Source organism: Amblyomma americanum, chromosome 2 (assembly GCF_052857255.1).
Source record: "Amblyomma americanum isolate KBUSLIRL-KWMA chromosome 2, ASM5285725v1, whole genome shotgun sequence".
Classification (NCBI taxonomy): domain Eukaryota; kingdom Metazoa; phylum Arthropoda; class Arachnida; order Ixodida; family Ixodidae; genus Amblyomma; species Amblyomma americanum.
The window spans coordinates 138,221,909-138,236,364 of NC_135498.1; the positions used below are offsets into that span (position 1 = coordinate 138,221,909).

At 48.3% G+C, this 14,456-nt stretch overlaps 1 pseudogene; it reads right to left on the minus strand.

The window, feature by feature from the left end:
• Positions 1 to 9,839: 9,839 nt before the first annotated feature.
• Positions 9,840 to 9,996, minus strand: LOC144122226 (U2 spliceosomal RNA; annotated as a pseudogene).
• Between the last annotated feature and the right edge of the window lie 4,460 nt (positions 9,997 to 14,456).

Sequence of the window (14,456 nt, forward strand, 5' to 3'; positions counted from 1 at the left end):
TAGCCAACACAGTGTTGTGCGCGTGTGTTTCATTTCCTCTAAAACAAACTAATCACGCGCACAACCTGGACACATTTCTGATTGTGTAAATAGTTCATATATATTACTTCTCCCCCTATCCTCTCTTACTGTCCCCTCACCTCTTTCATTTCATTTCTCCATTCTGCCTGCTATCCTTTATTTCTGCTGCCCCAGCTCAGGTGCTTCAGTATTGTTGGCAGATGCCGGGCCTACCAAAAATCTTTTCCTTCCTTTTTACTATTATTTTAATAAAAAACCACTACCACCAAGTTTACAGACATCTTCATTCTGAACTTTATTATCAGTAAAAAATAATTGCTTTCGCAAAGTCCTTTGGGCGACTTTACAGCAGAGTGCCAAAATCGGTGCCAAACTGTTTTGGCGAAGACTGGATCCGCCGCTAACCGGTTGCTCGGAACAATTCATAACATGCCAGGTACCTTAAAGGGCCACATTAAGGGGCGCTCGAGTTTGGCTTTAAAATGTTTGCACTATATAGAGCAGCGGCCACCGAGCCTTCATATTCGAGCTTTCGCACCTCGCGGCGACGCGCGGTGCTGGGCTTTCGCACGAGAACCTGTCAGACGAAGTCACTTCCTGCAAATTACGTCAACAGCCGGGGATTATAATTGGTTCACAGCTTCAAATTCTTTCAGACGTCACGCGCTACTGCGGCCGCGGCCACTCCGCACGCACCAGAGCCGGCGGACGTAGGGGAGAGGCCGAGTCAGTAGGGCGGGCGGAGGAGCGCCGCTGTTTTGGCGTGCGAGAGGAGAGGGAAAGGCGCGAAGACGCGGAAGTTCAAATTTTGTCATTACATAGCTCAGGTTCTACAAAACGCATTAAAATAATTCTTGCTGGGGGATAATTAGCAACCGTCGTCTTCTAACAACGCAGACAAATCGCACCTTTATCGAGACCCTCTTTCTGAATTCCTTTAAGAGAGGCCCACAAAGGAGTGGGTTCATCGGCAACTGCGAAATCGAAAGTTGCAGATGGCCACTTGTTAATCGGGTCGCGGCGGAGCACTCACGACTGTGCTAATTATTAAACCCAACGAATGAACGTCAACGTTTCACACAAATGTCTCGCATGCATGTAAAGAGTGTAGTCACAATGCTGCAGCATCGGGAAGATAACCGCTACTGCTGACCAAAAGCCGGTGCGAGCCCAGTGACAACAAATCTCGGACAGCTCACATTTACGAGGTATGCATTAAGTGAACAGATACATGCAGTTCAACCCCGCCGCGGTGGCTCAGTGGTTATGGCGCACGGTTGCCGACCCGAAAGACATGGGTTCCACCCCGGCCGCGGCGGCCTAATTTCAATAGAGGCGAAATACTAGAGACCCGTGTACTGTACGATGTTAGGGCACGTTAATGAGCTCTAGGTGGTCGAACTTTCCGGAGCCCTTCACTACGGTGTCCCTTATAGCCTGAGTTCCTTTGGGACGTTAAACCCCCATAAACCAAACCAAGCATGCAGTTCATTTCAGAATACGGCATAATATTCAATTTCAAATGCTCATGTGTGTTGGGCTTATCAGCCGCGCTCAAAGAAACCACTTTTGAATTATGACAGTGCCCACTCCAAGCTGGTCAAGTGTGGCATAGTACCCCTTTGCATGAAATCCGCATTAGAAAAATCATGCGCCCACAATATAGAGGAAAGCTTCCTGCCCCAGATTGATCGGATTTTACCTGCAGGTTATCCAGCCCACCTGGTCACCGGCATGTCTGAAAACCTTTTGAAAAAGATAAAAAATTCAGACCAAGCTAAACATGACACAGAACAGAAACCTAAGCAGGTAATGCCTTACCTGCACAGTCTCTCGCACAATTTGAAGAAAATAGCGTCTCGTTACGGGGTTACGCTGGTTTTTTCGGCTCCCTGCAAACTGGCAAAATTATGTCCGATGGTGACCAAGAAGCTTGTTAAGGTTGTAATATCAAACATCAAACTGTATACACCCAATGCACTGCCAATGTTGTGTATGAGATCCCCCTGACGTGCGGCAAAGTGTATGTGGGGCAAACCGGGAAATGTTTTAATGAGCGCGCCCGCACGCACAACGTCACCCTGAAGAACAGATCTGGAGGTAACCTTCAGTTACGCTGTAACAATTGCAAAAACTGCTACCCCAAGTTTAATGAAACAAAGTTTATAGCTAAGGCCCAAGACAAGACTGAGAGAGAAGTAATTGAGGCTTTTTTCATCGACCTAAGAAAAGACAAGTGCGTTAGCGCGCCATCTATTAACCTTTTCCATTAACTTTTTCTGCCGCCCTTTACACGGTTTTTATTCCCGTCTCCCTTGTTTCCTTTTTTTGTCATAATTTTTTGTTATTCATATTTTCATGTTGTTACGCACTTCTTCCTTTTCATTAACATCTTTCATGCAGATCTGTATTCTCATGTTGTAATGCATTGTTGTTAGCCCATACCTCGGCACGTGTTGATACGTTCACCTTCATAGGTTTTAAATCTCACTGAAAAATGCCCCTTTGCTCTTTCCAGTGTTTGGTGATTGGGTTGACGCTCTCTCATGCAGCTTATCTCTGGATAACTGGTGATATATAAGTGCGCCTGGCTTCTTTTGTCGTCATTAAAGTTGGAAGTTGCGCTTCTATACTGTTGTCTCCTTTTTCCTGTGAACGTCGTTTTTAGCGCACAGCCTCCAGAAATATTGAAACGATTCTGAACAAAACGAGGTTTTTCATTTAAGTTACGCGAAATGCAACTTGCGAGAAAAAAAATGCGCGAAGAAAAAGTTGCAACACGTGGGATTTTAACCCATGGACGACGCATAAGAGCACACGGCCACAGAACACCGCGGAGTGGTACACCTCTCTTGTAGCGAGAGCTACACTGGGCTACCAGGCGCGAATTTCGCGGTACATGGGAGAGGCCAGTTTTACTCATGCGCCGTTACCATGGCAACGAAAGAGGCGCAAAATGTGCGCTGCGCTTCGTCGTTGCCTTGGCCGAGCGCCCGCTCCACCGTGAAAGCAGAGAGTAACGTGACGCGGATGAGCAGTCGTGCGCATGCGCCGATACCATGGTTTTTGCTTGAATGTGAACAAATGCTAAACGGTTTGGATAGAAATTGACTGCCCATCTACTGGTGACACACAGAAGGTTATATGCGGCGCTATTTATAGGTCCCCTTCAAATGATGCGTCTGAATTCTGCCGGGCTTTTGAACTAGCACTCCATAAATTATCACTCGAAAATAAATATCTCTTCATTATGGGCGACTTTAATATCAATATGCTTGTCATAACTAATCCCATCTGCGTCGACTACACGACCTTTTTCTACAGCTATGGTTATGCAACTTAATTAGCACCCGTACGGGTTGGACTGACCATGGTTCGCATTCATTAGTTGATCATATTCTCTCCAATTTTCCCATTGCTCCTCCGGTTGGTGTGATAGTGTGATGTCACTGATCATTTCCCGGTATTTCTTTACGCACTATCAACTCGTTGCAGTAAATATAAGTCTACTAAGGAGTCAGTTTTTGATACCGAAAAATATATTGAAAGCATGTCTAATTCTGAACTTTCATACATTTTGGGTCTCTTGACCCAGATGTGGCTGTACATGAGCTGTAGAAAATAATTACGTCAGCAATCAATAAATGCACTTCGCTCCAATCTTCCACGAGAAAATATAATACCCCCGTTTCCCCGTGGATAACTACTGCTTTGTTAAACCCTGTGAAGAAAAAAGAAAACATGTATAAGAAAACTGAACGCCAGCCGTTCAATCTTCGTCTTAAATTGAGATTCCGTCTTAAAAGGTATTCCAGTATACTAACATCGCTTCTAAGGAAAGCTCAGCGACGCTACTATGAAAACCAGTTATCTAGACATATTATATTTCAAAGCGAAAATGGCAGCTTCATGACGAATTTCTGAACATTCATCAGTCGCCTAATTCTGTTAAATCTATTTTAGGCGGTGGTGTTACTTTATCGGACCCTAAGGAAATGGCGAATGCATTTAGCAACTATTTTTTCAATTAAACTAATTATCCTTTCTCTTCCATGTGCGCACTTTCTCTTGAGCGCTGCCCTTATTCATTCTTTCTTACCCCCACATGTCCAGACGAAGATCTATCCATATATGCTAATTTAAACACGACCGGCACCGGCGTCGACAATATCCATAAAAAGCATGTGAAAAGTATCCGATCAGTGCTTGTACCAGTCCTCAGCCGCATCAGCAATCTCGTTTTAAAATGTGCCAATTATCCTAAGCAGCTAAAGATAGCGAAAATAATACCGGTCTTCAAAAAAGGTGATCCAGCTCTGCCGAATAATTATCGACCAATTCCAATTGTTCCCTTTTTTGACAAGTTTTAGAAAAATTATTTGAAATAAGGTTGTCAAAATATACTGAAAAATTTCACATATTGACAGATAGTCCACACGGAGTCACGATCGTGGACGGTGACGAGTCAGTGGCCGATATGGCTGACGTGGACAACGAGGGCTTCAAATTGGTGAGTCATCGCAAGCAACGAACGGTAGGGATCCCGGTAGTGGTTGAGCCCACAGAAAAGGGGGTTGATTTAGGAGAGAAGAATCCCATCTTACTTTTCGCGGCCATTCAATCACTGCTGGGATCAGCTCCGGTTCGAAGTCGGTTCACCATGCACGGGGCTCTTCAGCTGGATGTCTCGACGGAAGAGCAGGTTGACAAGCTCCTGCAGAGCTCTCAGATTTTTGGCATCAAAGTTAACGTGCGGTTGCCCCATTCCTACATGATGAACACCTGTGTTATTAAGGGTGTACCAAAGTGGTATTCAGAACGCGACCTACTTGATTATCTGAAACCACAAGGTGTACTGCACGTGAAACGACTTGTGCGTCGTGTGGAGACTCCAGGAAAAGAATGGGCTGCGAAACCTACCAACTCTATCGTGTTGACATTCGCTCCCAACTCAGAGCGCCCCGAAAAAATTGGTCTGGGATTCACAAAACACGCAGTTGCAGATTTCACTGAAGCTCCTCCACGGTGTTTCAGATGCCAACGGTTTGGGCACGTGGCCAAAGTTTGCACAAAGGATCGACGCTGTAAGCGGTGCGGAGGCGACCACGGCATTAAAACCGGCAGGGCAGATTTTGCTTCTGCCAATTGCGGTGGCGATCATCCAGCAAATTTCGCAGGCTGCCCCTTCCGTGTGAGCGCTCTTCACCGTCGGATGTCCTTTATTGCTGGTCCAACAACCCCACCGACTGAGACGCCTGTCCCTGGATTAGACGAGTTCCCAGTATTGGAGTCTGATGTTGTTGCGTTGCCCAACAATGTCCCTAAGAGACCTGAGTCCAGCAAGACGCCAAGGCCCAGTGCGCGCGAGTCGACTGTTCGACCTCCAGCAAAAAGTGTCCATGTTCTTGAGCGGCCGGATCACAGCCGGACTCTACGGTTAGGAGGACCCTCATATGCACAAGTGACAAAAAACCAGCTACTGCGGCCAAGAGTGTGTCCCCGTCGGCATCTTTTATTGATGTTGTATGTGAGTGCGTTGCGCAAAATAAGGAGCTCAAAAATCAAGGTATGTCTGACCTTCTTCATGTTTTGTTTGGGGCCCTGCGTTCACATGTTCCAGCGATGGCACCTGGTAACCTGAAGAACTTCCTACAGCTGGTGCTTTCTTTTGAGTCCCTAATTTCCACCTTCACAGCAAACTTCCTTGCGAACTAAAAATGAATGGGGCTAAACCTCGTGGATCTCAAGCGCACAGAAAGTGCCGTTTATATTGCAGTGGAACTGCGCTGGGATTTTAAGTCGGTTAGCTGAACTCAAACTATTTTTGAAAGAGACATGTGTTACAGTATTGACCCTGTCAGAAACTGGCCTGCCAAGCGGGAGATGTTTGATTGGATATGTCGCCCATAAAAACTGCAGCATAAAGTCATTTCCTGCAGGAAGTGCTGCGCTTTACATAAGAAGAAAAATTACACATGTTTCTCTAAGCGTTACCGATCTTTGCACGGATGACATTGAGTTAGCGGCTGCAATAATACAGCTCGGCTCTCGAACCCTTTCTATTGCATCCGTGTACGTGTCTCCGCGGAAGAAGGTAGCATTAGATTTGTTTCTACAGCAGCTCTGCGACCGCTGCCCAGCACCTAGAATCATCTGCGGTGATTTCAGTGCCCATCATGCCGTTTGGGGTGACGGGAACACGGATTCCCGTGGACGCAAACTTGTAGAGGTTATTGACAGTTTGGACCTGTGTGTTGCGAATGACGGAAGCCCCACTTTCTTCCGGCCTCCAGCCTCAGCGACAGCTATAGACCTGACACAGCATTGAATTGACGTCCGCGTGAGTTGGTCAGCAGCACCCGACCGTATGGGAAGTGATCACTATCCGATTTTTGTGTTTGCTGCCGACTTTCGTAAGCATGGTCCTAAAATTAGCAACGTGGTCAACTGGGACAAGTACAAAAGCACCTAGAACGTGTTTCTGGTGTTGTTGTTGACAAAATGATTTCTAGTAAGCTAGCAGCAACTACGGCGGTCAAGTTACCTGATCATTTTCCGGCACCGGATTTAAAACTCGGGAACCTTTGCGCAGCGAGAAGAAGGGCGGAGCGCCAACTCGTGCGGAAGAAGGACGACAGGCAACTGAAGACGACCATCAATAGGCTGAATTCTGCTATTAGACGGCACACGAACAAGCTGTACAGGTCGCAATGGGCCTCATTTTGTGCTAGTTTGACTTCGTTCTCAACGATAAGGAGAATATGGCGAGTTATTGGCAGCCTTGCTGGAGAATCTCGCCCTTCGAAGCCTCTTGAAGCTCTTGCAATACGCAAGGAAAAACCTATTGCGTGCTTGGCAGAGGAATTTGCAGACGCACTCGTACGCGCTGATTCTGGAATAGGTATATATTCGCCACCTGCTTCCTCCAGGTCTATCATGGACGTCCCGTTCACGCTTCGTGAGCTTCACACTGCGCTCAGTGGCCTGCGGCGCCGGTGTTCACCAGGTCCCGACGGCATCGCCAATCAAAATGCTGAATAATCTGCCCTTGCTACTCAGAAAAGAGCTCCTCAACTTCATCAATCGAGTTTGGGAGACTGGCGATGTTCCTCCGTCATGGAAGGTGGCACATGTAGTTCCGGTACTGAAGCCTGGCAAAGACATGAAAAACATTGCCTTGTATCGCCCAGTGTCATTGACCTCCTGTGTAGCTAAGTTGATGGGGAAGCTGGTAAATGAAAGCTTATCATGGTGGCTTCAGGAAAGCAAGGCACTGCCATCCTGTATGACAGGATTCCGCCGAGGTCTTAGTGCCCAAGATAGCGTCTTAGACTTGATCAGTCACATTGAACACCAGAGAGCTTTCGGCCTTTCCACCTTAGCCATTTTCTTGATGTTGCGAAAGCTTACGACAGCGTGCTTCAGAGCTCAATTCTAAACAGTTTACAAGACATGGGCATACAGGGCCATAGGTTAAGATTCATTTACAAGTTTATAAGTGATCGCGCGGTTCGTGTACGGTTAGGGAGTACGTTAAGCACCGAAAGGGTTCTATCACGAGGTGTGCCTCAAGGAAGTGTTCTTTCCACCACGCTCTTTAACTCCGTAATGGCTGGCCACCCGATTCATTGAAAAAAAGTTGCAGGCAAGTGCGTATGTCACTTTATGCTGACGACATCTGTATTTGGATTACTGGCTACCAACACAAGCGATTAGCCCTGATAGCTCGACACGCTATACTTTCGGCACAAGCTTACCTTCAAGATGTGGGGTTTTCTCTGTCAGTGGACAAATCCGGCTTTATTCTGTTTCCAGGTGTAGGAAGACATCAAGCGCAGTTGAAGATAGACCTCGGTCACTCTTGCATACGTCAATTCAACCACGCGTGTTACCTGGGCGTCATTATTGACTCCCGTCTACAGTGGCGAAAAACTGCAGACGCAATTGTTTCATCTATATCTTCTCCTCTCAATGTGATCCATAGAGTTGCACGTGAGCAATGGGGAAACCATCCTTCTTCAATGGTCAAACTTCATGAAGCGCTGGTGGTCAGCCGGATAATGTATCAATTACCTTTAATTTCCCCCTCGACATCACAACTTGAGCGTCTAGAAGTTGTCCACAAAAAGGGCCTAAGAAGAGCCTTTGGAGTTCCCCAGGCGGCTGCGAATAAGGCAGTACTTCATGAGTCCCTATCGAAACCTCTTAGCCTTATCGCTTCTCAGAGACTATTAATGCATCTTGACCGCTTAGGAGAGACGGTAGCTGGGCGACCCCTTCTCCAGCGGCTCTGCACGAGATATGAGTCGAAGGCTTACTTGGCACTCGATACTCCTTTTCTTTAGGCATTAATGTCTGAAGGCAAAGGAAACGATTGAAACCCCCCTGTTCTTTTCCGACCCCTGACTGTAAAGTCACAATTCCCCATGTGAGCGCAAAGCGCAGCTCTCCTTTGGCAGCAACGCGTTCGCTTGTACTGGAATACTTGGAAACAGAATATGCCTGCCATCTTCAAAATTTCACGGATGGTTCTGTGGAGAAGATCAAACAAGCTAGCGCCGCGGCTTTTTACATTCCTTCTTTGAACTGTAAGTGGTCCGTACGCTGTACTGCTGTTGTATCCTGCACAACGGCTGAAAGTGTTGCTATTGAGGCGGCTTTACGGGAGTTAGGGTCTTGTCCGGCTCAACCTGTTGTCATCCTAACTGATTAAAAATCTGCACTTCAGAGGTTAGAGCGCGGATTCCCTACTGACGCCTTGTCTCTAAGCTCTCTGCGCTTGGTGCAGAATTTGCACAGCAGAGGCTTTAATCTACATTTCCAGTGTGTGCCCTCTCACATAGGAGTCAACGGTAATGAGGTGGCAGACAGTCTCGCCCATAAAGCTCTCTCAAGGATTCCATCAAAAAAAGTACCTCAAGATGGGAAAAGTCTCTGCAGGAAAACGGTGCTCGATCACTTCATTACCCTGTGGAGTGCGTCCCACAAGCCATGTGTGACCAAGGGACTGAGAAGATCTCAGGCGACCCTTCTACATCGAATTCGCACGGCCTCTGCTCGCACTCCTGCATGGATGCATAAGACCGGCATAGTATCGTCTCCGCTCTGCTCTTTATGTGGTGTGTGCTGGGATATCGAACATTATATTATGTACTGCCCAAAGTACAACGCGGAAAGGCATGCGATGTTCGCTTCCTTCAAGAAGACAGGAACCCGTCACAGCACAGTGCAGTACATTGTCTACCCGAGTGGAAACCAGACATGCAGAAGGGAGGCTGCACGCCTTCTTTTAACATTTCTGCAGAACACGCATCTTGTTTTTAAATGGTGACAGCAGGAACGGACTATGGCCTACTGTGATTGAATGTGTGCATAGATGGTGCCTTCAGGAGTGGACTACTTTATACTGTGAGTGAATGTGTTTATGGAGTGTGGCACTACAATGGCCTACGTTCTACTGTTACTGAATATGTGCATAGATGGTGACTTTTGGAGTGGACTGTGATGTGAACTGTGTGGATTATTGCGTGCATAGATGGTGACTGCGGGAGAAACGTGTGCTATTATAAGAGACTGAGCGCCTAGCGGGGTAGATGCGGCATTGTTAATATCGAAGGGACGCTGCGGTGGAGCAATTGCCGGCAGAGAAAGCAAGACAAACTCCACCTGTAGCATTCAACACCTCAACCTCAACCTCAGGAAGAAAGGAAAGTGCACAGGCCTGCACACTGGCTCAAGACCAGCCACAATCGCTACCACGTGCAGATAGAAGGAGAGTTGAAAGATTGGATGGAAAGACAGGATAGTAAAGACGCGTTAAAGACAAGGCCGATCCCAGAGGTAGTGCAATACCGGGCCAACCTGTGGCGGGAGTGAAGCATCCTTCAAACTCTCCGCCACATTTCCAAAACTATGTCTAATTTGGACCCGTAACAGATATTCTACGGATCCGGAAAATCGCGCCCTGGAAGATCTATGCAAAAGACCCTGAATGCCACGTAAAAAAACTAACAAAAGTGTAACAATTATGCTCTGTACTTTTGACCGCGCAGTCGAACGCCCCAAGTTTCTATGGCGGTGTGCATGCTGAGCACAAATTTCGGTTAACATTCTGAACTAAACTCATATTGTGCGATAAATGAATAAAGAGCAGGAAGTAAACATTGCAAGATTCGCCTTCTGAGGAAAGCTGATGTTACTAAGAAGGCTAAGAAAGTAAGGCAGGCTGCCACACACACACATATAAAATAGAATAGCTGGTGGGTCAAAATTCCTAAGCACTAAATATTGTGCGATGTTTTGTTTTTGGTTTTTGACGAAAGAAAATTGCGCAGTATCTGTATCACGTATAACAGTGGACACCCGAACGGCGCCGTAACGAAGGAATAAAGTAGGGAGTGTATGTAGTGGAGGGCTCCGATATATTGTGTGAAAGCACGGTTTTGAAGCGAACGGCTTCACTACGCTAGGTAAAGCAGTCTTTGGGTAGACAGCACAACGACCTTGAACGACCTTCAGCTCTACCAAGGATAGCTGTGTATGGTTGAGGTGCCCTCCGACATGTTAAGACCTGAGAGCTATTGCGCCCTTTCCTTACATGAAAAACGTTTCCTTTCCTCGAAACACTTGGTTTCGTCGAGTTGAGGTGTCCACCGGTATGTCGAGATATGAGAGCTGCTGCGCCCCTTCCTTTCGTCAAACACGTTTCCTTATCTTAAAACATATGCTTTTGCATTCCTCCACATAAGCAGACTTAAATGCCCTCAGGTGCCAAACAATAGCTTTAATGTTGCTACACTGTGGCCGCACAATCTACTGGTACCTGCTGGAAAACCGCATTTTGCAGACGCCACATACCCGCCGCGGTGGGTCAGTGGTTGGAGCGCTCAACTACTGATCCGGAGTTCCCGGGTTCGAACCCGACCGCGGCGGCTGCGTTTTTATTGAGGAAAAACGCTAAGGCGCTCGTGCGCTGTGCGATGTCAGTGCACGGTAAAGATCCACAGGTGGTCGAAATTATTCCGGAGCCCTCCACTACGGCACCTCCTCCTTCCTTTCTACTTTCAGTCCCTCCCTTCTCCCTTATCTTAGGGCGCGGTTCAGGTGTCCAACGATATATGAGACAGATACTGCGCCATTTCCTTTCCCCAAAAACCAATTATTATTATATTATTAGACGCCACTGATCCACAGTAAGGCATACCTCATGAGGGTTTGATGCCTTCTGAAAAAGCTTCACTGCGCTCGGAAAATTGGCTTTGGGGAAAGGAAATTGCGCAGTATCGGTCGAACATATCGGCGGACACCTGAACCTCGCTAAGGAATGGGTGAAGGAGGGACTAAGAGAAAAAAGGAAGAAAGCGGTGCCGTAGTAGAGGGCTCCGAAACAATTTCGACCACCTAGGAATTATTAATGGCGCATCGAGCGCCTCGCGCAGAGAGGATGCGCCGTGCGTGCACAGTGGGTGCCCAGTCACTGCGGCATTGTCGTCAACGAAGAGGGTGAGGACCACGTGATCTTCGCACATTGACTATGTGCCAGCGATTTGCGCCTTGCGCTGCAGGACGTGCGTGCGGTCATCCTGGACCATATCCGAAAGCAGCACCCTGACCCACGACGCATCGCAGGATGTGAGCGCATCGACAGCATCACCGGCTGCCGCGCACTGAAGCGGTCGCAACTTGCAATATTCCTCCGCGTGCGCATTGGCTACGTCTGGCCCGAGGAACGACAGGAGCGTCACGGAATCGCGACGAGTGTGTGTGTGAGGGATGCGATGCAGTGGAAACACTACAGCACCTGCTGCTTCACTGTGCCGCTTACGCCGGTGCTCGTCGCGATATGCTTGCGGCCTATAGGGCGCTGGACATACTACCAGACTTCCTCAAGACGCTACTGTATCCGCAGGGCGGTGCGCGCACCCATGAGCGAACCTTGGTGAGCCTCTGTGCATTCCTTGAACAGACGGGCTTGACGTCCCGTCTGTTCTCCGCCAGGTAGTTACACGCAGTGACAGAACGATCCGCAAGTTCCACCTTGGACGATTAACAACTGGACGTGCCACTCCAGTTTTAGTCCACATAGTGCTGTGCGCGTGTGTTTTTTTGCTTCATCATGAACTAATCACGCGTACATGTAACATTTTTAATTGTGTAAATAGTTTGCGTATATTACCTCTCGCCCTATCCTCTCTTACAGTCCCCTCACCTCTTTCGTTTCATTTCTTCATTCTGCCTGCTATCCTTTACTTCCGCTGACCCAGCTCAGGTGCTTCAGTATCGATGACAGATGCCGGAGCTAGCAAAAATCTTTTCCTTCCTTTTTATTACTATTTAAAAACCACTTATCACACGGTCGCCTTAACGTTTCTCCTCCATTGAAACGCAGTCTTCGCGTAGGCAGCGCCACTTAGAACGACCTTCAGCCCAACCAAGGATAGCCTTCGCGTTTACCCTTGAACTTTAGAACATCCGATGGGGTGACGAGAAGCCATGTGATGATATCCAATGGCAGTGTTGTAAGACCATGAGACACCACTTCATAGCCACGCGGTCGTGTGGGTATGTATATTGTCATGGAGTGGTGACCGCACTCCGGAGAGCAGAAATCCTGCAAAAATGGTGTCTAAACAACTCTTCTTTGGGCTGACTTGCGCCCACAATGGAAGGAATCACTCGGCGCCGACGTGGGAACAAGCGTGCTCGGCGGTCGTCGAAGAGAATGCACGCCGCTGTCGGACATTCTCACTTTAAAGCTGATAGATAACTTTCGAGATAAAGCGGGCAAAGTTACTAGAATATACCGGAACAACGTAGAATCAGCTCTGCCTGGCTGCGATCAATCGAGATATATCTAGTCGCGTCATGAGTCGCAAACAAAGCGATAAAGTTGCGTGGCAGCAGAATGAAGAAGGAACTAAAAATGCAAAGATACGCGGAATTACTTCCCTCTCAAAGAAGCATCCACCTGATGCATTAAAACAAATAATACCATTAACAACAGATAAAATGGATCGTGCGAAAATAAACGCAAACTGTGCAACTGCAGCGTCCTTTAGCGCGCATAATAGGGCTTCAGACGGACGGCATGGACAACATGCCTTGCTGTGCTTCCAATCCGGTGAGGCCGGCCATATTCTTCGTCACTGCCCATACCGACGTATTGCTCTTCGAGGACTCCCTTTAACGCCCCACGATCACGCTACGGCCAACGTCCTCAGGAAAACATCAAGTACCTGCGTCGAGAGGAGTAATTAATTAATAATAATTGGTTTTGGGGGAAAGGAAATGGCGCAGTATCTGTCTCATATATCGTTGGACACCTGAACCGTGCTGTAGGGGAAGGAATAAAGGAGGGACTGAAGGAAGAAATGAAAAAGAGGTGCCGTAGTGGAGGGCTCCGGAATAATTTCGACCACCTGGGGATCTTTAAAGTGCACTGACATCGCACAGCACACGGGCGCCTTAGCGTTTTTCCTCCATAAAAACGCAGCCGCCGCGGTCGGGTTCGAACCCGGGAACTCCGGATCAATATTCGAGCGCCATAACCACTGAGCCACAGCGGCGGGGCCGAGAAGAGTACACGGCGAACCGCTTTTCGCGCTCACCATCTCCGTCAACGTGGCGCTTTGCGTAGCCCCGCCGCAGCTAAGCTGCCGCGGTACGAGGAAGGTCTCCCAGCCCCTGTAGGGGAAAGCATAGACTGCAACCTCTGGAGGTCAGGTTGCTCACGAGCGAAACTCCGAAGATCCTCCACTGACCACGCCGCATGAAGACGCTGCACCCGCTACCCCGCATGAAGATGCTACACTCGCTGCACCGACACCGCACAAAATCACCACCCCGACCACGACGCGACCTGCATTCAAAAAACGACGCCGCCACACAGAAAATCTTCGACGACAGGCCCCACCCGCGATTCGCATACGCAACGAAGCCCTGGCCCGACGCGGAGGCCGAATTGCAATTCAAGAGCCAGGACGTCCGACTCAGAAGTGACTATCGATGGCCGGAAAGTTAGCGCTGTTGTCGACACAGGAGCCGATTACTCTGTGATGAAAGAAACAATCGTTGCGCAGCTGGGGAAAGTCAGGACCGCTTGGGACGGCCCAAAAATTCGCAGCGCAGGGGGCCACGTCATTATGCCATCAGGGCGATGGACAACGCGAGTGACTGTCAAAGGACATACGTATCCTGCGTCCTTTGTTGTGCTACCGCAATGCTCCTGCGAAGTGATCTTGGGCATAAATTTCCTTAATCAGCATCAGGCGATTATCGACCTGCGATCCGAGCTGATCACGCTTTTGACGGACGAGGCTATTCCTTCGATGAAAGCTCTAGAAAATAACGTTGTTCTGAGTGTCCTGGGGGAAGAAGTGAGCGTCCCACCGCATGCAAGCGTTATCTTGACCGTAGGCGCCACGAAAGGAATTAAC